Below are 27,353 nucleotides of genomic sequence, written 5' to 3' on the forward strand. Positions count from 1 at the left end.
AAAATTAATCATTGATACCCATTCAGTAAATGACACAACCCAGTAAAAGGATATTTTGTCAAATATATCAATCTCTGGGAACGCAATATTTACAAGCCGTCTCCTCTAAGGTAAAGAAACCTCAATCTTTGCTGCTGCAAAGATCCACAGTTAATTAAATTGCGTTCCAGAAATAATAGCACACATGTGAATGTTTTGTTAATAGTTACAAAAGTATCTGACTGGACTGACCTTTACTTTCCCCTTTACCACCAAGGAACAATTCGTTTCTGCAGTGATTAATCTGTTCAGCGTTTGGAAAGTTGTTTTGACCTTTAAAAGTCTGAAGACAATTTGAAGGATGAGATGTTCTAAAATGCAAAGTATAAATCAGGAAATTAAGAGTGCACATGTAACCGTGGTAATGAGGTAGTAACAGAAGACACGTCTACATAGAGACTGAGCAAACCAAATCAGCTGCATGGCCTTGAGAATGAATTTGTGGACTATGTATAAGGTAGTTTACCAGATCACTTGGTTGAGTTACTTTAGATCTGTGGCTAAATTCAATATGTGACCAGAAATCTGAATAAAGCAACCATGAATGTATGAAGTGTGAGTTAGCTGTGGTAGTCCAGGACATTACATCAAAAGAAAAGATACTGCCGGGAGAGTCACGTGATGGAGTAGTGGCCGGTAGGGTAAAACCAGCCCTCTCCAGAAAAGAAGAAAAAAAGTTAAAAGACAATGTTCAATAAATACAAAATATAAGAAACAAAAGATAAAGTTGCAAAGAGAAAGAAAATGGCACCTAAGGAGGAAAAAGTAAAAATGGGAAAAAAAGAAGAAAGGAGAAAGCCTTACCTGCACGAAGGAACAGGGAGCCGTGGTGAAGAAGAGTGCTCGATCTCCGAGGTTGGTGACGGCCCCGCGGAGTTGTGACCCCCCCCCCCCGACCAGTGGACTGCAAAAATGGCTCTCTGAGCCAAACAAAAGTGCACAGTGCGCAATCTAACGTGAAGGAAAACACCGACGGGAGGGGAGCTCAGCTGAAGCAGGCAACCATGGCACAACCAGCTGAGGGATGTCCGACACCAGGGCTCTCAGCTGGAAGATGAGGAAAGCGGCAGGAGAGGGAGTGAAGTACCAGGTGAGAAAGAAAGTCGATGGGGTGAAAGGAAAGAGGAGCAGCAGCAGGGGGCTCAACAGATGAGCAGCTCAGAAGAAAAGGACCAACAGCAAGAGGCCAAGCAAGAAGAGACCCGACAAAGTGAGACAAGCTACTCAAAAAAAAAATTAGAAGAGACACAGATACAAAGAAAAAAAAGATGACACAAACAGGTACAGACAGAAGAAAAGGAAGAAGAAGACTAAGATCTTCAGAGAGATAGAAGGTAAAACAGATGGACAGAATATAGATAAAGCTTTTGTGAAGAACAAATGAGAGCATTAAAAGAATGGTTGTCATTAGAATTTAGTGCAATTAAAAGAAAAATGAAAAGGACAGAAGATAAAATGCAAAGTTTAGAGCTAGTCATGACAGAAATAGGGAAAAGAGTAGAAAATGTGGAAGAACGAGAAACGGCTGTAGAAATGGAAGTAAACGACTTAAGAGGAAAATTGGAAGAAAGTGATAAAAAGGTTAAAGAGACGAGAGTTGTTAGCTCAGAAAATTGATATGTTGGAAAATTATAGTAGGCGAAACAACATAAAAATAGTGGGCCTAAAGGAAGATGAAGGCAGCACAGATATGAAGGAATTTATAAAAGAATGGATCCGAAGGTCCTGGGAACGACAGAAATGCAGGAAGAAATGGAAATAGAAAGGGTGCACAGAACACTAGCTCCGAAACCACAGACACATCAAAAACCAAGATCCATTTTAGTAAAATTTTTGAGATATACGACAAGAAAATATACTGGAGCGGGCAAGGAATAAAATTAGAGAAGACAATAAACCATTGGAATACAAGGGTCAAAAAATATTTTTTTCCCAGACATAAGTTTTGAACTCTTAAAGAAAAGGAAGGAGTTTAATACAGCAAAATCGATCCTATGGAAAAAAGGATATAAATTCATGTTAAGACATCCAGCTGTGCTTAAAATATTTATCCCGGGGAGCAAAACAGACTGTTCTTGGATCCAGAGGAAGCACAAGGATTTGCAGAACGCTTGCAGGACAGGAGGAGAGATGAAGAGATGTAATAAGAATGAAGAACGGCAATAAAATATATATAAAGATGTAATAACAATGTACATGTAAAGAACTAAAGAAGGGAAAGAGAAGGGAAGGAAGGAAGTATGGCGAAAAAGGGAGAACTTTGTTTTATGTGTAAAAAAATTGTTTTCTGGGGGGGTTGGGAGGGGAGAGAATAACCGTCACTGCGAAATCAGTTGACGCTTGCGAGCAGGTTCACAATCCAAATGGAAAGGGGAGCTGTGGTTGTCTGGCAAGGGATAAGGGGCAACTCAGAGAGGGGGGGGATATTTGGGGTTAAGGGAATATTGGGTGTGGGAATTGTTGGAGTATTTTAGGTTTTAAATGTGTTGTCATACATTGAATTTAAAAAGGGAAAGCAGAGAAGAAAATGGGAAAAGGGGGGTGGTGATGGTGAGGAAGCGGAAATGAGGTGTAAACAGGATATGAGATGGCCACGTTGAACTATATGACTATAAACATTAATGGAATACATAACCAAATTAAAAGGAAGAGGCTATTAAATTTACTGAAAAAAGAAAAAATAGATATAGCATTTGTGCAGGAAACGCATCTAACTGAAGTGGAACATAACAAATTAAAGAGAATGGGTAGGGAACTTAGCGACAGCATCATATAATTCAAAAGCTAGAGGTGTAGCTATATTTAATTAATAAAAATGTACCAATCAAAATAGAGGAGGAAATAATAGATCCAGCAGGGAGGTATGTAATGATAAAGTGTCAGATATATTCAGAATTTTGGAATTTGCTCAATATATATGCACCTAATGAGGAGGATCAAAAGTTTATGCAAGATATTTTTTTTGAAGATTGTAGAAATATATTGATAGGAGGGGATTTTAACTTTAATTTGGATACAATGTTAGATAAAACTGGACAAAAGACTAGTAAAAAGAATAAAGTGGCCAAATTTATTGTTAAATCAATGCAGGAAATTAAACTTATGGATATATGTTGGAGGCAGCACCCAAGAGAGAAGGAATACTCATATTATTCAAGTAGGCATAAAACATATTCAAGGATTGATATGTTTTTGTTGTCGGCCCATATTCAAGGGAGAGTTAGGAAAACTGAATATAAATCTAGATTTCTATCTGATCATTCATCCGTTATTAACAATAGAACTGGAGGACATCCCACCAAGAACATATAGATGGAGGTTAAACCATGCTACTTAAAAGGCAGGAATTTTGAGAGTTTATTGAACGCCAAATTAAAACATATTTTGAAATAAATACGGAATCAGGGAAAGACAAATTTATATTATGGGACACAATGAAAGCCTTCATTAGAGGGCAGATAATAAATTAAGGACTACAATCAGGAAATAGAGCAGTTGGAAAGGGAGATAGTAAGTACAGAAAAGGAATTAGTAAAAATGAATGATATAACGAAAAGGAAAGAATTGGCAGACAAAAAAATAAAATACAAAACATTACAAACGTACAAGGTGGAGAAGAACATAATGAAAATAAAGCAAAAGTATTATGAACTAGGAGAAAAAACACACAAAATATTAGCCTGGCAACTTAAAACCGAACAAGCTAAAAGAACTGTATTGGCATCAAGGAAAAAGGACAAACAAATTACATATAATCCAATGGAGATTAATGAGAACTTTAAGGAATTTTATGAACAATTATGCCAAACTGAGAACAAGGGGAAAGATGATAAAATAGAAGCATTTTTAGCTAAAATTGAACTGCCGAAATTGCAAGAGGAGCAAAACAAACTGATAAAACCATTTGAAATAGAGGAAGTACAGGATATATTAAAAAAAGCTGCCGAACAATAAAACGCCTGGAGAGGATGGATTCCCAATAGAATTTTATGAAACATTTAAAGATTTATTAATTCCTCCTCTCCTGGAAGTAATGAACCAGATAGAAGAAACACAAAACTTGCCAGATTCATGTAAGACAGCAATAATTACAGTAATACCAAAGACAGGGAAGGATCCACTAACACCAGCATCATATACACCAATATCTCTACTTAATTCAGATTATAAGATAATAGCGAAATTATTAGCATACAGATTGGCTGATTGTGTACCAAAAATAGTAAAACAAGATCAAACTGGATTTATTAAGATGAACAGCGGATAATGTCCGTAAACTTATTAATCTAATTCATGCAGTTCAAGGAAATAAGAAGCCAACAGTGGCTGTTGCTTTAGACGCAGAAAAAGCCTTTGACAGAGTAGAATGGAATTATTTATTTAAAGTATTACAGAGGTTCAATCTACCAGAAAAATATATTAATTGAATTAAAGCATTATATAATGAACCACTGGTGAAGGTAACAGTAAATGGATATGTACCAAACCAATTTAAATTAAGTAGGTCAACTAGACAGGGATGTTCATTATCCCCCTCACTGTTCGCTTTAGCAATAGAACCATTGGCAGAACTGATAAGAACAGAAAATAAAATAAAAGGGATAAAAATAAAGGAGTATAAAATCAGTTTATTTGCAGATGACATTATAGTATATTTAACAGAACCAGAAATAACAATAAAAGAATTACATAAGAAATTGAAGGAGTATGGAGAAATATCGGGGTACAAGATCAACACAAATAAAAGTGAAGTGATACCAATGAGTAATGCGGATTATACAGAATTTTTAAAAGAATCACCATTTAAATGGCAAACACAAGCAATCTGATACCAAGGTATTAGGTTAGATAATAACTTAAGCCACCTGTACAAACTAAATTATCAGCCACTAATAAAGAAATTGCAGGAAGACTTAGAACATTGGAAAGAATTACCACTAACATTGATAGGGAGGGTAAATTGCATTAAAATTAATGTCTTCCCAAGGATACAATACTTATTTCAATCATTACCAATTCCTTTAACAGAGAAATTCTTTAATGAACTAAAGAGAATAATAAGGAAATTCTTGAGGAAAGGGGGGAAACAGAGGATAGTGTTAGATAAATGAACAAAGAGGTACAACCAAGTTTGCAGTTACCAAACTTTAAAAATTATTAGAGCAGCACAATTAAGGCATTTATCAGATTTTTACCAGACAAGGGAAAAACCAGACTGGACTAAGATAGAACTAGATAAAATAGGGGAGAAGGTACCGGAACATATACTTTTATAAGTGGGATGAAAAGCTGGTGCAATATAAAAGCTCACCAGTACTGCATCATTTGCTCAATATGTGGAAGAAGATCCACTTAGAAAGGAAAAAAATGAATTACCAAATACCAAAATTACTATTGACACAAAATCCACTAATCCCTTTTACAATAGATAACTTTTCCTTTAGAGAATGGGAGAGAAAAGGAATCAAAAGAATAGAAAATTGTTTTTTGGGAAATCATTTATTAACATTTGAACAGTTGAAGTACAAATATGGAATGTTTTCATATCATCAGTTGAAAGCTTATTTAAAGGATAAATTGGGAAACAAACTGAGATTACCAGAAGGATGCAGCTTTGAATATGTGATTACAGATACAATGATAATTAAAAGATTTATTACGATCATGTACATCAAGCTACAAGATAAGGAAAATGATGAAATAAGCTACAAACCCAAACAAAAGTGAGAAAAGGATTTAAACATAGAGATAAAAAATTGAACATGGGAAAAGTTATGTTCTGGAACTATGAAGAATAGAATAAACACTAGGTTAAGCATTATACAGTATAATTGGTTACGCAGGTTATATATCACGCCCCAAAAGTTAAAAAATGGGATCCAACATTATCAGATAGATGTTTTTGCTGTAAAAAGAAAATGGGAACAACAGTACATGCAATTTGTGCATGTGAGAAAGTGAAAATGTTTTGGGAAGATCTAAATCAGATATTAAATAAAATCACAAAAAATAACATACCAAAAAATCCAAAGATCTTTCTTCTAAGTAGTAAGGAATTAGGCCTCAAATTGGATAAAGCACAAAAAAGATTTATTATGATAGCCTTAGCAGTAGCAAAAAAAAATGTATAATGACAACTTGGAAAATGGAAGAGAGCCTGAGAATACAGCAATGGTACATGGAAATGAATAAATGTATTCCATTGGAAAAATATATATATAATTAAAAAAATTAAGTCACATTATTTTAACAAATTTGGGAACCATACATGGAACATAACAGAGAGGGCTTGCTTCGGACCTCCACCCCCTAAAATTATAAGACGACAAAACGACTTGATTCAATGTGTAAAAGTAGATGACACATTTTTCTTGTTTATTTTCATTGTGTGATGACATTGTTTAATGGTTTTTATTGTATTGTATATGTTGAATATTTATTGGTTTTGGAGAAGGGGGGTGGGAAGAGGGGAGGGAAGGTAGGGGGGGGGAAAAAGGGAGAAAATGCCACTGTGTATATTTAATGAGAAACATTTGTATATATTTTGGTTAATATGGTTCACAGTATGAAAAATAAATTATTAAAAGAAAGAAAAGATACTGCCTTGAACAACAAATGTTGATTTTGAAAGAATCAATATACTGCCACATAAATATATATTTTTAAGGTAAAAAAACTAGAAAAAGTAGTTTGGCAGTGGCTACGAAATGAAGTTAAAGATAACATTGGATAACAAAAGATGCACCAAACCTGAAGATTTGGAAAATATCTGAATTCAATGAAAAGAGAACCAGGATTTGGTTGGGAGAGTAGTGAGGCAGCATAAGTTATAAAGGGCAATCAACCCTGTAGAGCTCGTCGAAAGAACCAAAGACTTGTTGATCCAAACCAAGGCTTTTATTAGCAAAAGACCGGAGCTCTTCACAGGTGGCCGACCAGTCAAGAATGATCCGACCTGGCTAGGGACACAACCCTTTAAGGCCCAAACAATAGGTGTGGCTTAGCTCTCAGCCAATCGCTGTAAGCACAGTCTAGATACAGTAACTATATACACTATGTACATTGGTGATAGATCTGTACTATCACATTCACCCCTTCTTGGAGAATTGACCCTGGGAAAAAAAAAAACAAAAACGAGGGAGAGAATGAAAAGGAAGGGGTAGGTCAAGGACTGTAGCGGTCAGGGGGTCTGACCATCCGGCGTGACCGCCGTGGTGCCGGGATTGGGGTCGCTGGAGTGGTGTCGCCAGCGGGCTCATCGGGTGCGACTGCTCCGTCGCTCAATTCCCCAGTCGTTTTGTCGGCAGGGTGGCCCGAGTCATTGGGGTGCTGTTGGTCCTTCTGTTGCGGCACGGGGCCTGGAGCATAAGGAGTTGGGGGGTTTGCTGGGTCTACCGCGTCCTGAGCTAGGTCCCGCACCGAAACAGTGTCCTCCCGCCCGTCTGGGAACTCCACGTATGCGTAATGTGGGTTCGCGTGGAGTAGAGTCACTCGGTCGACCAAGGGGTCGTTCTTTGAGTGCCGGACGTGGCGTCGCAAAAGGACGGGGCCAGGGACGGTGAGCCATGCCGGTACAGTGGTTCCCGATTCGGATTTCCTCGGGAAAAGGAACATCCTTTCGTGGGGGGTGGCATTTGTTGCAGTACATAGGAGGGAGCGGATGGAGTGTAAGGCACTAGTGAGAACCTCCTGCCAGTGAGAGGTGGGGAGACCTTTAGACCGGAGAGCCAGTGTAACCGCTCTCCATATGGTGGCATTCTCCCTCTCGACCTGGCCATTACCGCGTGGGTTATAGCTCGTGGTCCTGCTTGAAGCAATACCACACTCCAGAAGGTACTGTTGTAGCTCTGCACTCATGAATGAGGACCCCCTATCACTGTGGATGGAATTGGGGTACCCGAAGATGGTGAAAATACTGTGAAGGGCCTGTATCACTGAGGTGGCAGTGGTGTTTGGGCAGGCCACAGCGAATGGGAAGCGGGAGTATTCGTCGATGGCCGTAAGGATGTAGGTATTACGGTTGGTCGACGGTAGGGGTCCCTTAAAGTCTACGCTAAGACGCTCGAAGGGGCGGGTGGCTTTGATAACGTGGGAGTTATCCAGACGGAAGAAGTGGGGCTTGCATTCGGCGCACACCGAACAGGCTCGGGTCATGGAGCGGATCTCCTCAACTGTGTAGGGTAAGTTGCGCGCCTTGACAAAGTGAGCAAACCTAGTGACCCCTGGATGACAGAGCGCCTCATGGAGTTTCCGTAGTCTGTCCATCTGTATGCTGGCGCACGTCCCCCTGGAGAGCGCGTCAGGCGGGTCGTGCAGGAGAGCCCTCGCTCTCATTGGACGAGAGCTCTGGGGAAGAAGAGTTTGAATGGGATAGTGGCGGTTGAGCTTCACACGAGGCACTGTGTTTGCTGGCGGCCATTTTAGACCTACAGACTGCAGCAAAGTGGCCCTTTTTAAGGCACTTCTGGCACCTGGCTTTTCTTGCTGGGCACTGGGACCTGCTGTGCTTGTCCCTCCCGCAGAAATAACATTTCGGGTTCGCACGGGGCAGGGTAGCAGCAGCCGACAGTCCGTAAGGGGTAGGGTAGAAGGGCACTCTACTCACATCAGAATGTGGGGTCCAGTCCCTAGAGAGCTCGGTGGACTTTAAGGCTGCATCCTCCATTGTGATTGCAATCCGGGCCACGTCCTCTAGTTTTTCTACCCCTTGCTCGAGCAAACGCAGCCTCACTTCGTTCGATCGGAGCCCGGCCACATAGGCATCCCGGACGAGGTCGCTCGTGATCTCGGCAGCAGTTTTGTCCACACAGTTACAGTCCTTGCCCAATCCCTTTAATACTTGTAAATATGCCCTGCTGGACTCGCTGGGCTGTTGCTTCCTCGACGCAAGCATGAGCCGGGCATGAACTCTGTTCACCGGTTGATCATACAGTCCTTTCAGTACCTTTATGGCTGCGGTGTAAGTGGTCTCATCCTGGATGTTCTCGTAGACTCTCAAGGACACCATAGACAGCAATGCTGTTAGACGCTGGTTATCCTCCTCTACCTGAATGAATCTCAGGAAGTTTTCAAAGTTCAGCAGCCAGAACTTAAAGGCTTTGAAGGCTGTAGCTGACTGTGGGTCGATATCAAGTTTTTCTGGCCGAGTTAAACGCTCCATCCCTTTCAAAAAAAATTCTTTTTGCTAATAAAATTGTAGAGCTCGTCGAAAGAACCAAAGACTTGTTGATCCAAACCAAGGCTTTTATTAGCAAAAGACCGGAGCTCTTCACAGGTGGCCGACCAGTCCGGAATGATCCGACCTGGCTAGGGACACAACCCTTTAAGGCCCAAACAATAGGTGTGGCTTAGCTCTCAGCCAATCGCTGTAAGCACAGTCTAGATACAGTAACTATATACACTATGTACATTGGTGATAGATCTGTACTATCACAAACCCTCAGGCCTCAACTACTCATAATCAATAGCTCTGTTTTCAATGAGGGGAATTAAGTCTAATATATCCATGTTTGCAAATGCAAAAAGGCCAGTGGGGTGTGAGGATATGCACAAATGCTTCAGCGACATATAAACTGGCTAGATAAGTGGGCTATAGACTGTGAGATGGAATGTAATTTGGTAGAATGTTTGTTTATCCACTTTATTGTTGAACAGGATGGGCCACTATGATTCAAACAGAAATAAGGACATTACCGCAAGCAAAAGATGGTTCTGGATATAACAGTAGAAAAGACCATAAACAGTTAGATTGTTGTGGAAATTATAATGGTGAACTGAAATGTCACATAATTAGAATCTCCCTCTCAGACTGAATGCAGGCATTTTACAAAGTAGTTACTCAATCTAACTTTAGTTTCTCCTGTGCAGTGGAGACAATATTGTTGAAGAAATTGAAGTACATTATTTCTCCGATTCTCTACGTGTTTGAATCTCCCACGTATTTTACAGAAGTTCACATGTCTGCTGTGGCATTTCCAGCTTGTGGTTGGGCATGAGAGTGATATAATTGGGTGAAACAATGGCTCTGCACCAAGTGCAACTGTCTCACAGCTTCAATGGTTCAGTTCTGACCAGTTAGGCTCTCATTAAAAAAAATTTTTAAGAAACTATTTAAAAAAAATACAATCCTGTAGTGTTATGGACTACCTGGCCAACTATTTGCATTTAAAAGTATATTAATCTTTCCATTTGGCGAGGCTAGTCCACCACTCATTTTGGATCTCCCGGAGTTTGTGCTGAAGATGGCTGCATGCGAGACGGAAGGGTCGTTTTTTCTCTGGCCAGGAAGGCTTTGCAAGGTGAGCCTGGTGGGCAGATCGCTCCTTTGCCAGCAGCTCCTGGATTTCCTGGTTGTTTTCGTCAAATCAGTCCTTGTTTTTCCTGGAGGAGAATCCACCTCTTCAGTGGATTGCAGTATGGCCGTTTTCAGCTGATCCCAGAGGGTTTCAGGAGACGTGTCCGTGAGGCAGTTTGCATCCTCAAGCTTTGCTTGGAGGTTTGCCTGGAAGTTTCCTCTCACTTCGTTTGACTGCAAGTTTCCAACATTTAACCTCTTTCTGGGGTCTCCACTGTTCTTGAACTTTGGCTTGAAGTAAAGGTTGAGCTTGCAGCGAACAAGCCAGTGGTCAGTGTGGCATTCCACGCTGGGCATGACCCTGGTGTGGAGCACTTCTCGTTTGTCTCTTCCTCGCACCAGAACATAGTCGAGGAGGTGCCAGTGTTTGGATCGGGGATGCATCCAGGTAGTCTTCAGGCTCAACATGGTGACTTCATCACCAACATCGAAGAACTTGAGCTGGCAGAGTACACAAGCATCGAATCCATGCTCCTGAAGACCCAACTGGGCTGGGTGGGTCACGTCTCCAGAATGGAGGACCATCGCCTTCCCAAGATCATGTTATATGGCGAGCTCTCCACTGGCCACCAAGACAGAGGTGCACCAAAGAAGAGGTACAAGGACAGCTTAAAGAAATCTCTTGGTGCCTGCCACATTGACCACCGCCAGTGGGCTGATCTCGCCTCCAACCGTGCATCTTGGTGCCTCACAGTTCGGCGGGCAGCAACCTCCTTTGAAGAAGACCGCAGAGCCCACCTCACTGACAAAAGACAAAGGAGGAAAAACCCAACACCCAACCCCAACCAACCAATTTTCCCTTGCAACCGCTGCAACCGTGCCTGCCTGTCCCGCATCGGACTTGTCAGTCACCAACGAGCCTGCAGCTGACGTGGACATACCCCTCCATAAATCTTCGTCCGCGAAGCCAAGCCAAAGAAAGAAAATCTTTCCATTCATTTTTTGTAAGATGATAAATGAGAAGACAGGTCAATATACATTGTAATATACACAAAAGTTTGAAGTTCAAAGTTTAAATTTATTGTCAGAGTACAAACATGGCATCACATACAACCATAAGATTCCTTTTCTGCAGGCCAGACAGAATTTCTACTTATCGGTGTGATAGTACAGATTCTATCACCAATGTGTACATGTACAGATTGTAGTGTAGGCTGACTGTGATTGGCTGAGAGTGCAGCCACGCCTACTTGCAGGTCTTAAAGGGTTGCTCCTAGCCAGACCAGGACATTCTGGACTGGTCAACCTACATGTGATACGCTCCAGTCTTCTAGTTAATAAAAACCTTGGTATGGATCTACAAGTCTTTGATTCTTTTGACGCGCTCTACAATCGGTAACTATGAACTGTACTCAAGAAAAAGATACATGTACAAAAGAAAAAAATACTGATGACATCAATATAGGAACATAATCATTCATCCAAAATTCTGAAAACCAAATATTTTTCCCCATGGATGTCATCTGCACATCCATGCTCACATTTGGCGCTAAACATGACCCGACGTGACCTACCCCATCTCGGTGTTCCTACCAGTCAGACAAGCCTCGGCTGTTCATGGACTTTGAAGACTGTGAAAACATCACAAAGAGCTGCAGACTCCCCTATGGGTAACAGAGAGAAGCAGAAAAGGAAGCGTCTGTCATTATCGATACCGCAGAAAGTAGAATTATTGCAGAAGCTTTATTGCGTTGTATCTGTATAGCATCTTACTGAAGATTATGGTGTGGAAACTATGACAAAAAAAAGCACATATTGACCATGTGCCGATTGAGAGAGTTCAACAACGATAAAGTGAACGTATACCACTGACTGGTTTGATTGTTTTACTGTAATTTTTTATTTAAAAATGGTGTATATTTATCTCACTTTATCACCACCCCACCCCCATCAAGCACAGCTGTAATGCCCCCCCCATCCAGCACTGCAGCAACCCCCTCTCCCCCATCTAGAGACCCTTCTAGTTGGAGTGTGTCTTTGTTTTGCGTGAATCTGAAATCAGCACAATTAATTAACGTACCACCATTACTACTATTCTATTATCCAAAAAATTCCAAATTCTGGAAAGTGTCTGGTCCTAAGGTTTTCAGATAAAAGATTATGTATCTGTATATAAAGCCAGTGTTCATACAAAAATGAGATTAATCCATCTGTAATGCAAGTCCATTGGCAGTTCGCAAAACTAGATAGAAAAGCTATTGTCTCAGGCACTAATCCATGTAGATATTTAAATCCAAATAATGTTCATCTGCCTCTGAATTTTTGCAGTTGTTCAGAATATTCTGCAGAAAAAAATAAGCCCCTTAGATCATAAGATGTAGAAATAGAATTTGGTCATTCACAATTCAAATCATGGCTAATGTATTCTCCCTTTCATCCTCATTTTCCTGCTTCCCCCACATAACCTTTGATGTCCTTTACGCATGAAGAACTTATCAACCTCGGCTTTAAAATCAATCCAATGACTTTGTTTCCACAGCTGTCTGTAGCAATAAATTCCACAGATTCACCACCCTTGGACTGAAGAAATTTCTCATCATCCTCTGCTCAAAAGGGATTTCTTTATTCTGAGGCTGTTCCCTCTGGTCCTCAATTTTATATTTAAAAATTGCATATTACTTATTTCAAAACAAATATATAATAACATAACTTGTGGTGTTACTGAGATACATTGCTCCTCTTTTTTCACCTGAATCTCCATTCATATTGATGAGAAGATCCTGTAGTGATTACTTCTTAGAGTGTATTCTAACACTGTCCTTATCAGTTAAATACAGTCTATTCCAATCTTAGAATCTTTTAATAGTTCTGTAAGTTATTATTAGCAACTTTTGTTTATGCTGATAGTTAGTAAACCCTCACTGCCTCAACATATATTGTTGAAGCTTAGGCAATCTAATGAACATTTTACTTACCTCCTTTTACTTTTTTGTTCTCTGTGCTCTTTTTGTTTTGGCATTGAACTTGAAATTCTGAATAACATGTCATGGTTCAGATTTTGTACTCCTCATTAATGATATTGCAATGCACATAGTTCAATAGATGTAAAATCACATGTCCTGTTCACTCACGCCCTAGATACCTTGTGCTAACTAGATTTTAATTTACAGCAATTAATCTTCTGAAACACCATTGAAATTCTGTGATTAAGTTCCTGTCTGTCAATTGATAAGCCACTATTAGATGGCACTTCACACAAGGTTTGGGTCCATTGAGAATTTTTGATGTAAATTATATTCCAACAGCAGCACTTATATACATCATTCAGTGTAGACCTAAGTCCTCCCTCCTAGAACAATGGATTTACATAATCTCCTTATAAGTAGCTCAGATTTATCATTATTCAAATCAGCTGAATAAACAATACAGGGCAGTTTTAATTGTCTCCCTTTGACATAACAAATTTTGTGCCTAACAATATGAAGAAACTTATCCATCAATGTCAAATTAACCTCTAACATTACCCAACCACAAGTTGAGAACTGATAATTATACACACACATGAAGATAGGGACACATACATATGTATTTTTTTTTTGGAAATTCATCTGGATTGCATCTCCAGATGAGAAAAATTATAAGAAGAATTACATCTGAAGAATTAATGTTAGTGCAAATTTTTTGGACTCCACCAATTAAATAGTTAATTTTGAGGTGCCTTCATTTATTTAAATGTGCTGAAATTTTATTAATGGTATTGGAAGTTTCAATTACAAACATTGAGACTTTTGTTGGGCCTTCAAACAACTATGTTTAGCACACAAACGCTATTATCATGAAAAGTAACAGGTTTAGGTTTTGTTTCAGACTTGTTTCATAAAATGTGTGAATATGGCAGACTTGGCTGATGTCATGATATTACAGCCAGTAATGTGATGCTCACATCAGAATCAGCCAGTCACAAATATAGACCAACATGTGCTCTCTGCTCAATCTTTCTCTCTGGATTTTAATAATTACACTGGCTGCTGAGTGAAAATCGTAATCTTCTAATAGCTCTGCTGCTTGGTAAGTTAATGCACAAAGATGTTTTTTCACAGAAACTGATAGAATGCGAAATTGGAATTTTTAAGATGATTAGAGTTTAAATAATAATAACTGTACAGATTAATCTATCATATTAGAGTTGTATGTACAGTCACTGTAAAATAAGAAACTTCTATGTACAAAGTGAAGGGAGGGAAATTTAGGGGAGACGTCAGGGTAAGTTTTTTTACATAGAGAGCTGTGGGTACCTGGAATGCCTTGCCGGGGATGGTGGTGGAGGCTTAAGCAGTAAGGGCATTTAAGAGACTATAAGACAGACACATGGATGAAAGGAAATAGAGGGTTATGGGGTAGGGAAAGTTTAGTATTTTTTTGCAAGGAATATATGGATCGGCACAACATCGAGGGCTGAAGGGCCTGTACTGGTATTGTATTGTTCTATGTTCAGAAAAATGTCACAAATTTTAATTGTATAAAATGTAAATTTTATTATCTTTTCCTATTTCAATAATTCTTACTGGAGCAATAATCTGTGTGAACTTATTTGGCATGGTAGGATATTTTATCTAATTAACTTCAGTTTATCAATGCTATAAATCAAGTATAAGTGCATCATTTAACTCAGTAATGAAGTATAGAAGAGCTGAAAGATAAAGAATGGGTTTTTATTTCCCATAACTTGGTATAATAATGATCTTCATTGAAAGTCCTTATTTCAAGCTGCTTTCAGTTCATGGACTTTGTGGAAAAATAGCAACTAGGCTTCAATAAGTTTTAAGTACACGGAATTGTTTGCCATGACAATTAGTTCCAGCCATCCATATACTCTGCTTAATGGAACTAGAAATAACATCAAGGAATGTGAAGGAAGCAGCTTCCATTTTAACAGGTTATTCAGATATTAAAATTTAAATCATGGTGGTGTATTGTATTTTGTGCAGTCATTTAACATAATGGCATCTTGTTTTTTCCCAAAAATTATTTTAAGTCATACTGCTCAACTTCTTTGATTTGGTATTTTGTTTTTAATGGAGAAAAATTATTAGTTGTTTAAGTTACTTGGTGGGTATTTTAGAAAATTCCAGGCAAGTAACTCTTCCCTCATAGTGCTGCACCTCCAGCTCTTCCTGGAGCATTGCAAAATATGTGAACCTTGATGGCAATAGGCCTTGTGTTGGGCATGTTCTGTTGGTGGATACAACTTTGGCAATGATACCATGATTATTTTTAAATTTAGAGATACAGCATAGTATCCTAAATTTTGGGCCATGATTCCATGCTGCCCAATTACACCCATGAAACCAATTAACCTACAAACTCCCTACATCATTGGAATGTGGGAGGAAACTGGAACACCCAGAGGAAACCTGTTTGGTCACAGAGAGAACGTACACACTCATAACAGGTAGTGCCAGATTTGAACCAGGTCAATGGCGCAGAAATAGCATTATGCTACCCAATGTTAATAGCATTACTAATATCTCTGAAGTTTCCTGAGATAACATAGAATTCTAGAATCCTATAGAACTGAAGGAGGTCAACGTGCCAGCTTTGTTCTTTGGAATATTGTGGGTGTGTACTCTCAGTCAGAAGACAAATCTGAAACCTGCACAACCACTGGTAGCACTTCAAGGCTTTCACATCCCACTCCCTGAAGTTGAGCACAAAAATCTAGGATAACATTCCAGTGCAATCCCAAAGGACTAATTAGAAGAACAACAAACTCACTTCTGATCTTCTTGCCAAAACAAATGTTCTGTTCATTATTGTATTGTTGTTTAATAGAGCTTGTTGTGCACAAGCTAATTGCCATGTATCACACATCAGATAGATTTATGGCAGACTAACACAGATTTTATCTGAAGGCTGCTGCTGGGCAACTGGAGTTAGGTGACTCAGGCATTTGGATTTGAGAAGCTCAGATCAGGAGGAAACTGACTGGGCAATAGTGATCAAGTGATCTGGGGAACTTGTGGCCACAGGGTGATATTAATACACTTCAACTCAACAGTCTAGGCTCAAGAGGGATGGTACTTTTTGGCTGGAGTTCCACACAGTACATGCAGCTGTGAGTAGAAAATTTACAGCTAACTAGTTTTTTCTCTACAAACTGGTAGATCTTTGGTTATTTAGGGGATATGGGCTAATGCAGGAAAGTGATGCTGAGGTAATGTTAATTACAATCTCTTGTATCTAATGTTTTGATTATAACACTAATTACACTTCAGCACCTGCAAAAGGCTGTGGGATATTCTGAAAGAGACATGAATAGCAGCATATGATTGCTAATTAATCTTTAAAACCAAAGCCTTCCCTTTTTGTCATCAACTAACATACACACACAATTCAAAACAATTACATGTCAGATAATGTGCAGGACCTTGAATTTTGCTTTCCCTCTCCCTCATAGGAGATTGCCTCTATTAGTGTCCAATTGATATCATTTATTTTCTGAAGATTAAAATTGTAAACAGTGCTTGAATACCTGCATTATGTTGATCCCTATATTGGGAGGGGTGGGGGGGGGCAGAAACAGCAGTGAAATTATATAGTTTAAAAAAGGGGTCTATATTCTTGTTGATTAATAATTTCCTCAGCAGTTGCTCTAAACAACCACAAGAACTCAAAACAATTTCCAAAGTTGCAGTTTATTTAAATCTTCCAATAAAACTCTGATGAGAAACTGAAATGATCAGGAAATTTCTGGTTATATGCAGCATTTTTAAAAAATGAACGGAACTGATCTGATGGCACTGCTCCCACATGGAAATCCAAAGCTCAAGCCAATTCTCTCATTTGGCCTCAGGCAGTTTCTCACCTCCTATTTGAAGAAATTACCTGTTACTGGCTGATGACGGGTTGGTGATTGATTTCGGGCACAAAGCTAAAAGTGGGTAATGCATTCACAGTTGCTTCAAATCACAAAAGCCCATAGGGAGTTGTGCAGCAAATGGTAAAAGACAATTTTATGACTTCAGACTTCTACAAAACATGGTTTCTGCCAGACAGGGTGAATTTGTTTAAAATCCTCAGAATAGAGTATGAACGAATAAATGACAAGGAGCTCTCTTTGAATAACAAAATATATGCAATCTCTTGTACTCAGTGGATCCATGTCACAGTCACCTTATAGACAAGAACATTTATGCATTTGGCTTCTTCCAGCCTGAAGCTGGAGCTATCAGCCATAGTATCCCTTCTTTGAAGTAGTCCATTGAATTTCTCATCAGAAGTTTCAGCAGCAGAAGGGATAAGAACCCACCACTATTCTCCAGCACTTTGCCTCTACACTAGATACAATCCAATTGTAACACAGAGAATCTACATGGAAATGATAATGTTTCTAAGGTTGTTACTGCAATTATGAGATCTTGTTCCTTTATTATCAGGCTAGGATGCAGTTCTTAGGTTATATGAACTAACTAATCTTCTTTCTTTGGCTTGGCTTCGCGGACGAAGATTTATGGAGGGGGTAAAAAGTCCACGTCAGCTGCAGGCTCGTTTGTGGCCGACAAGTCCGATGCGGGACAGGCAGACACGGTTGCAGCGGCTGCAGGGGAAAATTGGTTGGTTGGGGTTGGGTGTTGGGTTTTTCCTCCTTTGCCTTTTGTCAGTGAGGTGGGCTCTGCGGTCTTCTTCAAAGGAGGTTGCTGCCCGCCAAACTGTGAGGCGCCAAGATGCACGGTTTGAGGCGATATCAGCCCACTGGCGGTGGTCAATGTGGCAGGCACCAAGAGATTTCTTTAGGCAGTCCTTGTACCTTTTCTTTGGTGCACCTCTGTCACGGTGGCCAGTGGAGAGCTCACCATATAACACGATCTTGGGAAGGCGATGGTCCTCCATTCTGGAGACGTGACCCATCCAGCGCAGCTGGATCTTCAGCAGCGTGGACTCGATGCTGTCGACCTCTGCCATCTCGAGTACTTTGACGTTAGGGATGTAAGCGCTCCAATGGATGTTGAGGATGGAGCGGAGACAACGCTGGTGGAAGCGTTCTAGGAGCCGTAGGTGGTGCCGGTAGAGGACCCATGATTCGGAGCCGAACTAACTAATAAACTCCTAATAAATGGTACTATCTTTCCCAATTTTGCATATCACACTCAGTACTTATGATGGGGTTTCCTCCATGATGGAGAATTGTTAGGTCTGCTTTGTTCATGAATGAGTGAGTCAAACACCAGACTGAGTCGAAATCAAGGTTCTTTGTTCTTTATTGCCGGATTGTAACACTTACAACTAACAGTGTTAGTTGGAGAAGGCGCATTCTGCCGTTATCAGCAAGTGGTGTTTTTTTTATACCTCAGGATACGTACTTAGTAAATTATCATACCATGACATTGTCCAATGAATAAACTGTTGCTATCCTTCTCTGTTAGTCTGCTGCACATCATTCCTGTTAGTGCCAAGCTTATCTTGAGTGTACAAGGTCACATCTGCATCCTGTTACTCCTTAGTACTGGGTGACTCCTTCTCCGGTCCCATCTCATGATGTTTTTACCTTACAGAACTCACACTTCCATTCAATCTGCAAGGTTCTCTTAGTCATCTATCTCCAAACATCATACCAAGACATTTACACATTCAACACAATAGACCTTCAATTTTTCTCTTCTCAAGAGCAAAGTTTTGGAAGACAGACACAGGAAATGCTCCAAGGATATTCTAGAAATCTCCTTAGGGGGGAAAAAAATATTGCTGATTCATGGTGATGCTAAACTATGAGCCACTCAAATGGTGAAGAATCTTAAGTCCATTTGTTGGGGGCACACATATACCCAGCAAAGGAAGAAATGTATCACTTTCCAGCTGGTCCACTTACTGAATGTCAAGCACCTTGTTCCCCATTAGAGGCAAAGCCCCACATTGGCCACCTCTACTATCTCAGATTGTCGCAGGTTTTTCTCTTTATTCTTACTTTGGTTCTAATTACTCTTAAGTTTCGAAATCAGCAATAAAAAAATAATATGAACATATTTTTACAGGTTGCTTTACTGTAATTTTATCTTGCATTATGTAAATTAATTTAACATGGATGCATTAAGGGAAATTCTAATTTTCTGGTTGGGTGGTGGCAGAACAACAATTTTACTCCCAACATCAAATAGTCCTAGGACCTGATTGTGAAATTTAGGAAGGGGAGGTTGATGGACCATGCACCTCTCTGAATTGATGGGACAGAGGAGAAGAGGATTAGTACTTTCAAGTTCCTGGGAGTCCACATATCTAAGGATCTCTCGTAAAGCCTACACAATGAGACAAGTCTGAAGAAGGCACACCAGTGTCTCTATTTTCCTTAGAAGTCTGAAAAGATTTGGTATGTTGTTGAACAGTCTATCAAACTTTCTACACCTCTGATGTGGTAAGTATATTGAGTGGCTACCTCATCGCCTGGTTTGGTAATTTGAGTGCCCTGAAACACCAATAAAACACAGCCAAATCCTTGACAGACTCTGACCTCCCACCCATTGAAGAAGGTAGTCAAGATTACAAGGGACCCACAGATGTCACAATCTCTTTCCGCTACTGATTTATTACGCGTATATAATAAAGAACTACATTTCCCAGTAGGCAATACACACAGTTTGTGTGGGAACAAAAAGTAGACCACAACAGAAGTCAAGTGGGTTGTTGGTTCAAGCAGCTTGGAAAATAAAGTTGTTTAAGTGTTAAACCCATGGAAAGTTGTTCTTATTCAAAGAACAAACATAACACCTACTACTTTCAGGAAAAATGTACAGATGCCTGAAGTACTGCACCTGTACATCCAAGAACAGTTTTTTTTTTCAAATGGCTATCAGCCTGTTGAATCTTCCCTTACTACCATAAGTATAAACCAGTCTGGCACAACAAAAACACAAAATTTTTTCTTCCACCACTTTATCTCTAGATATTTATTATCTATCTATAACCATATAATCATATACAGCACAGAACAGGCCAGTTTGGCCCTACTAGTCCATGCCAGAACAAATCCCCACCCTCCTAGTCCCACTGACCAGCACCTGGTCCATACCCCTCCAATCCTCTTCCCTCCATGTAATTATCCAGTCTTTCCTTAAATGTAAAAAAAGTTCTTGCTTCAACCACCTCTGCCGGAAGCTTATTCCACATCCTAACCACCCTTTGCGTGAAGAAATTTCCCCTCATATTCCCCTCATAATTTTCCCCCTGCAATCTCAAACCATGGCCTCTGATTTGAATATCCCCCACTCTTAATTGAAAAAGCCTATCCACGTTGACACTCTCTCTGTCCCTTTTAAAATCTTGAACACCTCCATCAAATCCCCCTCAATCTTCTACACTCCAGAGAAAGCCCCAGGCTGCTCAACCTTTCTCTGTAATTCAAACCCTGACATCCTGTCAACATTCTCGTGAACCTTCTCTGCACTCTCTCCATTTTGTTTATATCCTTCCTATAATTTGATGACCAAAAACTGCACACAATATTCCAAACTTGGCCTCACCAATGCTTTGTACAATTTTATCATAACATCCCAACTCTTGAATTCAATACTCTGATTTATGAAGGCCAACATTCCAAATGCCTTCCTCACCACTCTATCTGCCTGAGTATCAACTTTGAGGGTACTATTAACCATAACTCCTAAATCCCTTTGTTGCTCTGCATTCCTTAATTGTCTACCATTCAATGTATATGACCTATTTAGATTTATTTTCTTTTATTATCTTTTTCCTTAAAGAATGTAATATCAGGTATATTACAAAGTACCTGTTTGGCTGCATCATGTAGAATTTTGGTTCATATGTACATTGGAATGTATGATGATAAATTCATTCTCCTTTATGTGAAAGTCAAGATGAAATAATTAACTATATAAAATCTGAAAAACCTATTAGGTCAGCAATTTTAAAAAGATTTCCAGCATTTGAAGTTTTTTTTTAACTTTTTATGTCATAAACAGGTCAGTTATCTTGTATCTTGTTAGCTAGCCTCTCCGCCACATCTGAGGTTGGTGAAGATCCTGCAGTTCAGAGGTCATATACCAGTCCTTGAGTTTGTCTTGGGGTGACTGTAACAGTCAAGCAGAAAAGAGAAGGGCCTTGCATAGACACGGTGTTCTGCTGCAACACTTCTGAGTCCTTGGAAGCATTTGGCACCCAATGAAAGTTGCTGATCAACATGCTCACTGAAATTAACCAGGAATAAACTGTTTTCCATGGAGTTTGATTTTTTTTAAGTTAGTAGTCATATTAAGTTGGTGTTGAGAAGTTATCCAACCAGAAACATAATAGTAGTAAACATACTACAATGGTTCTAGAAACAAAAGGATCTGGGAGTGGAGGATCATGTATTCATATTTTTGTCTAAATCACTGAGCATGAAAGCTGCAGCTATTTGTATCATTATTTTGCAGTGAAGTTAAAATCTCTCTCTCCCCACCCCCAACCCCATCTCCCCTTTCCTCCTCCCTTTACTCTTACTCTCAGTAAGATTTTCCTTTGCTCACTCTCTATCAGATTTCAACCAAAAATTACTCTTTCTCATTCCTTTTCTAGGGGAAGAGAGAGACTGATGCATGAATTCACACTAACATATGAGATTACATTTCACTTAAGTTTCCTGCATTGACATTCAGAAAATTGAATTTATTGCAATGACTAGGAACAGACAAAACTTTGCTCTTTATTGGAAATACTTATTTCTATATACAGTACAACTCCGATTATCCAAAATGGTCAGTATAAACGTTTTTTTTTCTGGATAATTGGTCATTTTTTTAAAAAATAGCCTAGTAACATCAGTAAATAATTTAAACAGCAACAAATAACCAGGGAAGGATTTTTAAGCATTAAAATAATGTTTAATTCTCATTTTTAAAAAAATGCTGGCCGCCAAGCTGCTGTCGATCCCCGACACGTCCCCACCATTGCCACTGATTCCCAGGGAGGCTTCGCGGGCCAGTGGAACACTCACTGGTGAGTCAACAGGCTCCTGTCTTGCCGGCCACCAGAGCTCGTGACACCCGAGTTCCAATTCTGAATCATCCCCAGGCCTTCCACACATGCACACTGGAAAGTCCGGTAGTAGGCCGAGGAGAGGGTTCCGATTTGGCATTGGGAGCTCCAGTGTGCCAAGGAGGAAGGGGAAGGGAGGGAATACCACTGAGCCCAAGGACCCTCTCCTACCCCAGAAGGCCTCTCTCCTTGATGACGCCAGAACAAGGGATTCTTCTGACCGCTTTCAGCTGAAAGACAGCGGCAAGCAGTTTGAGAGGGAGATTTGGAGTGAAAAGTTAGTAGGGGAAGGTAAAGAAGAAATGGAACAAGAGAGGGGAGGGAGTTACCTGAAATGTGGACAATCGTCGTTCTAATTTAATATCGGATGAATTTTTTTCAACCTGTAAGGTCAGCTTGGGTCCAAAAAAATTTGCATAAGTGAAGATTTCTGATTTGTTTTGGATATATTCATTTATCTAAACTTTTTTTTAAAAATTTGGATAAGTGAAGCTTTTGGAGAATTGGACATTGGATAACCAGAGTTGATCATCTGAGCCTTCAAGTTGGCTCCATCATTCTTCAAGATTTATACTTCATTTTGCAGCAGTTATCAGCATTTCCTTTGATTCCCTACATATTCAGAAAATTAACCATCTGTTTTGAATGAACACAGTGACCTCCAGGGCAAAGATCCTAAAGATTCACTACACTCTGAGTGGAAAAAAAATGATCTTCATCCTAGATGTGAATAGTCTACATTTTTCGGATACTGAAAACATAGCCAGTTCTGAACTCAGAATGTGAAATATGTATCACTACACTTCCTTCAGGTATCTTAACTTCACCCCCCCCCCCCAAAAAAAAAAATATCTGGGCAATATATTGATTTTTTAGTGCCACTTGAACTCAGTGAAAAACCTTGCTTGTCCTTTGGCTGTTTTATTTCAGTTTATTTTAAGTTTTATTGATTCCTCTTCCATCAGGAAGAAGATACATGTGCTTGAAAACACAAACCTCCAGATTCAAGGACAGTTTCTTTCCTGCTATTATTAGAATGTGAAATGAATCTCTCACTGGCAAAAGTTTATGCCCTTGCATTACTCTTAATGCAACATGTTTTTGCATTTTTCTCTACATCCTGCACTATTTGACATTGTAACACTGCTCTCTACAGTGTCATTTATCTATTTGTTTTATTATTGTACTCCCTGATGTGTGAGTTGACTTGCCTGGATGGCATGCATAACAAAGCTTTTAGCTATATCTCAGTACACATGACCATGTACACAATTCAGTTCATAATTTCCATTCCTTGATAGATCTCCATCTACATCCACATCCATTGACACAGCAGCACATTATGGCTGTGGGACTTCAGCAACAAAATATGAAGAAAACTCATTACAAATTTGAATATAAAATGAAAAATATGTTTAACTTCCACCATGCACTCATAGAATGTCACGAATGTTGCCCTATCATCCGTAGTATATATCCAGCAAAATTGTTCATAGTCTGGCATCTATTTGTATGTCTTAATTAGAATCATCAAAATATTTGATGAATTATATTTTTTAACATCTATGCATTGAAAGATGTAATTATATGCAAATGATCTACATTAAACATGTATAGAACCTACTTCGAGACTCCAAAATGTGAAGGGGGTGCAAAATATGTATTTTTCTGTTTTATTTGAGCATTGAATGACTAAATGAAAGTCTTTAGTCCTCTAATAGTTGAGCATTATAAGCTGAGAGAGATCCAACAATTATTTTGCTTTGAAATCATGCATTTTCCTACATTATTAGCATTGACCAGCAATAAGATGGAACAGCAAAATCCTATAAATTCATTCCAACTAAAAGAATGTGATCAGCAACTGCAATGCACAAATGTGCTGGAAAAACTCAGCCCAGACCTAAAAGATTGGTTATCCTTTTTCGATGGAGGCTGCATGACTTGCTGTTTCTCCAGCTCATTTGTGCATTGCCCTCGACCCCAGCATCTGCAGAATTTCTTGTTTAACTGTCCATTAAAGAGCAATACCAAGTACTGAAGTAATTTATTCAATCAATGTGGAATAAAACTATTAATTGGTATTTAGGTACACAGCTGAAAAATTCAATGGAAAATTTTTGAGGAAGGAGAATGAATACAACATAGTAAACTCTGTTTAAATTTTGTGGGTTTTTTTAAAATTTGAATTATTTTTGTGAGCCTTCAACCTAGTGATACTTTAACGCTTTTAGTGAAAGAAAAGCTGTGCTGGAAATAATATTGAAATAAGTGCTGGCTACCCTTGCTGTATATCAACTCCTGTTGCCTACTATGTTAGATTACAACAATGGGCACGCTCATTTTGAATAAGTTCAAGTTTAATCTAATAATACTCATCTGACTGAACAAGAACATCCAAATGAAACAGCATTCTCTGGTCCTCAGGGCAAAAACATTTAAATGCACTGTGACAGATTATGTTATATTTTATATTGTATATAGATATGTTTTAAAGGAGATAAATTGTGGCAGGTTTTTTTTAGTTTAGGTCACATCCAAACACTTCAAAATAGATCTCATTTAAAATGCCAGAGCTCTGCTCAAGCCAGACAGTCCAGGCTCCGGGTGCCTTTGATAAAACTATGAAGGATGCCTATAAGGACATCACAAGTAGGTGTTAATTGGACATGTTGTGGAATAATGGATTATTGTTTTTGGAAAGCAACAGATGAACAAACTCAGAAGATTGGGTTCGGTGCTGCAGTTTTCTGTTCAAAAAGGGTCATGTGGTTTTCTCTGAGATAGAGAGAGAATCCAGTTGTACAGTTCAGCAGCAGCAGCTGGGACTGGACCATGACAAGCTGGCAAGCTTGTGGAAATATCCCATTTTAAAGATGGGTTGTGAGTTCTTAGTTCAGCCTGGTCAAAGCCCTTGTGGTCCATACAAGCAAAAAGGACTCTGTGGTGACCTGAAAGAAAGAGGCTATCATCTGGAAAACCCTAATGGGGCACGTTTCTTCTGCAAGACACAGATGTGGCTGATCAGAAGGAATTAGTTGTGGGTGTCCAATGAGCAACAAATCTCTCTTTTAAAGCCAACAAGAACCTTCCTGAGTGGTAACCATTTGCCTTTCAACTACCAAACCCTGGTGAAATTCATGAATGTTAAATTCTGTGCACAGTATAAGAATTGCTTGTAACCAGTGAACTTGGATTTTAATTGAACTTTTAAATATGTATTGTTTAAAACAAATTAAAATAATTTAAAAGGGAAAAAGAAAGAAAAGAAGTTGACGGGTTTGCAGGATAGCTTTGCCTGCCTCAGTTTTCTCAGAAAGTTCAGTTACTCAGACACTGTTACACCTTCCTCACAAGTGAGGAGGTGTTTTATGTCTAGAATAGGTCACTTCTTAAGGGGACTCTGAGGAACTTGGTGCTCTCTACTCTTCTCCATGACAGAGTTATTAATGTAAAGTGGAGGGTGATCAGCCCTGGTCCTCCTGAAGTCCACAATCATCTCCTTTCTCTTGGTCAAGCTGAGGCTCTCGATGTTATTTTTGCACGATTTAACAAGATTTTCCATCTTGTAGTGTGACTCATTGTTTTTGCTGATGGGATCAACTACTGTTGGGTCTTCTGCAAATTTGATGACTCTGTTGGAGATGGATCTGGCATTGATGTTTCTGATGTTTTAAGACACTTAAAAGTTATGAAAATGCCCATAAATAATTTATAATTACATCCAATATTTTTAAAACTGTCACAAATTAGCTAAAACATATTAGAAGTTTTTAAAGTAGTTAAACAAAATAACTAAAAAGACTCGTCTTTTTCCTTCTAAATTTCAGGGCACCAATCAGCGTTGTACTATTAGTTTCTGTGGTCCTTTTTAAGTTTGGTTGGCAGATGATTAAAGGGGCAAAATATCTTATGATACTTGGGAATTCTAACAGGACAGGCCACAATGTTAGACACTTGCTAAATCCAGAGACTGAGCAGACTGACTGATGGGCTGACATCTGTCATTCAGCAGATCCCAGATTTACAGAAGATCCATGTAAATTTAGGACTTGCATGGGAATAGCATAAATTCTCTTTGGAACCCTTGGTCACACCTGGAATGGTTCCCCATTCATGTTCATGAAATAGTTTTTTTAAATGATGCTTCAGTTGAATCTCTCATCCTTCTCAAACACTGGAACTAAAATTAGGTCAATTGCATGATTTCATCACACATGACTGATTTAAGGTGCAAGTTTCTTTGGCATTGTTGTGTAAAATGTAAATAAGAAGCTTAAAATTTCAATTCCAATTTACCATATTTGATGGTATATCAGACTTGTATTTCCCCCGGGCCTTGTATGCAAAGTTGAAATTGAGCAGATCGCCAGCTACGTGCCCAGCTTTTAGGAACATGAGAAGGAGCTGCACCTGTCCAGGAGGTAGGCCAGCAGCTTCGCGGACCACCTTCCTTTGAGTGGCCCGTGCTTCCAGAGCCGCAGCTGCACTCACTTCCCCCTGGTGAGAATGCTAACCACGGTGGCCCCTGCCAGCAGCACAACGACCATGTTTGTATGGTACGATTGATTGCTTGCTTTGAGGGGAGTGCTGGGCCTTGGTGATCAGGCTCCACGCTGAGCCTTTGTTCGATGATCACAGCCCCTCAAGCAAATTGAATGAGGCACAGGGACGGGTGGCAGTGATCGAGCAGCCTGCCAAGCTGAGGGCTTAGGCTGCTCCCACAATGGTGGGCCCAACCCATTGCCCTGGTGTCCAATCTCCTCTTCTCCCTCATGTGGGTCTGTGTGTAACATGGCATGCCTGTTAATCAATCAGCGGGACCTGCTCCCTGCAGTGGTGGGCCCTGCCCATTGTCCTATTGGCTGGATTCTCTCTCTCCCACCCTCGCATGGCCACATATCCCAGCATGCCAGTCAATCAATTGGCACTTGCACGGTGTGGGGAAGCATGTTGCTGCTGTTACTTGTGTGCGAGGAGGCTGGTGGCGGGCCAT

At 39.7% G+C, this 27,353-nt stretch overlaps 1 long non-coding RNA gene across 1 annotated transcript in view; it reads right to left on the reverse strand.

Moving 5' to 3' along the window:
• Nucleotides 1-237: 237 nt before the first annotated feature.
• LOC138737682 (uncharacterized) overlaps nt 238-27,353 on the reverse strand; it is a 54,639-nt gene continuing 27,523 nt past the window's right edge. Inside the window, exons 2-3 of the long non-coding RNA XR_011341145.1 lie at nt 11,908-11,997; nt 238-350 (exon numbers count right to left, since the gene is read on the reverse strand). This is a non-coding gene — a long non-coding RNA (uncharacterized lncRNA). The remainder of the gene's footprint in view (nt 351-11,907; nt 11,998-27,353) is intronic.

This window comes from Narcine bancroftii, chromosome 6 (assembly GCF_036971445.1).
Source record: "Narcine bancroftii isolate sNarBan1 chromosome 6, sNarBan1.hap1, whole genome shotgun sequence".
Taxonomy (NCBI): Eukaryota; Metazoa; Chordata; class Chondrichthyes; order Torpediniformes; family Narcinidae; genus Narcine; species Narcine bancroftii.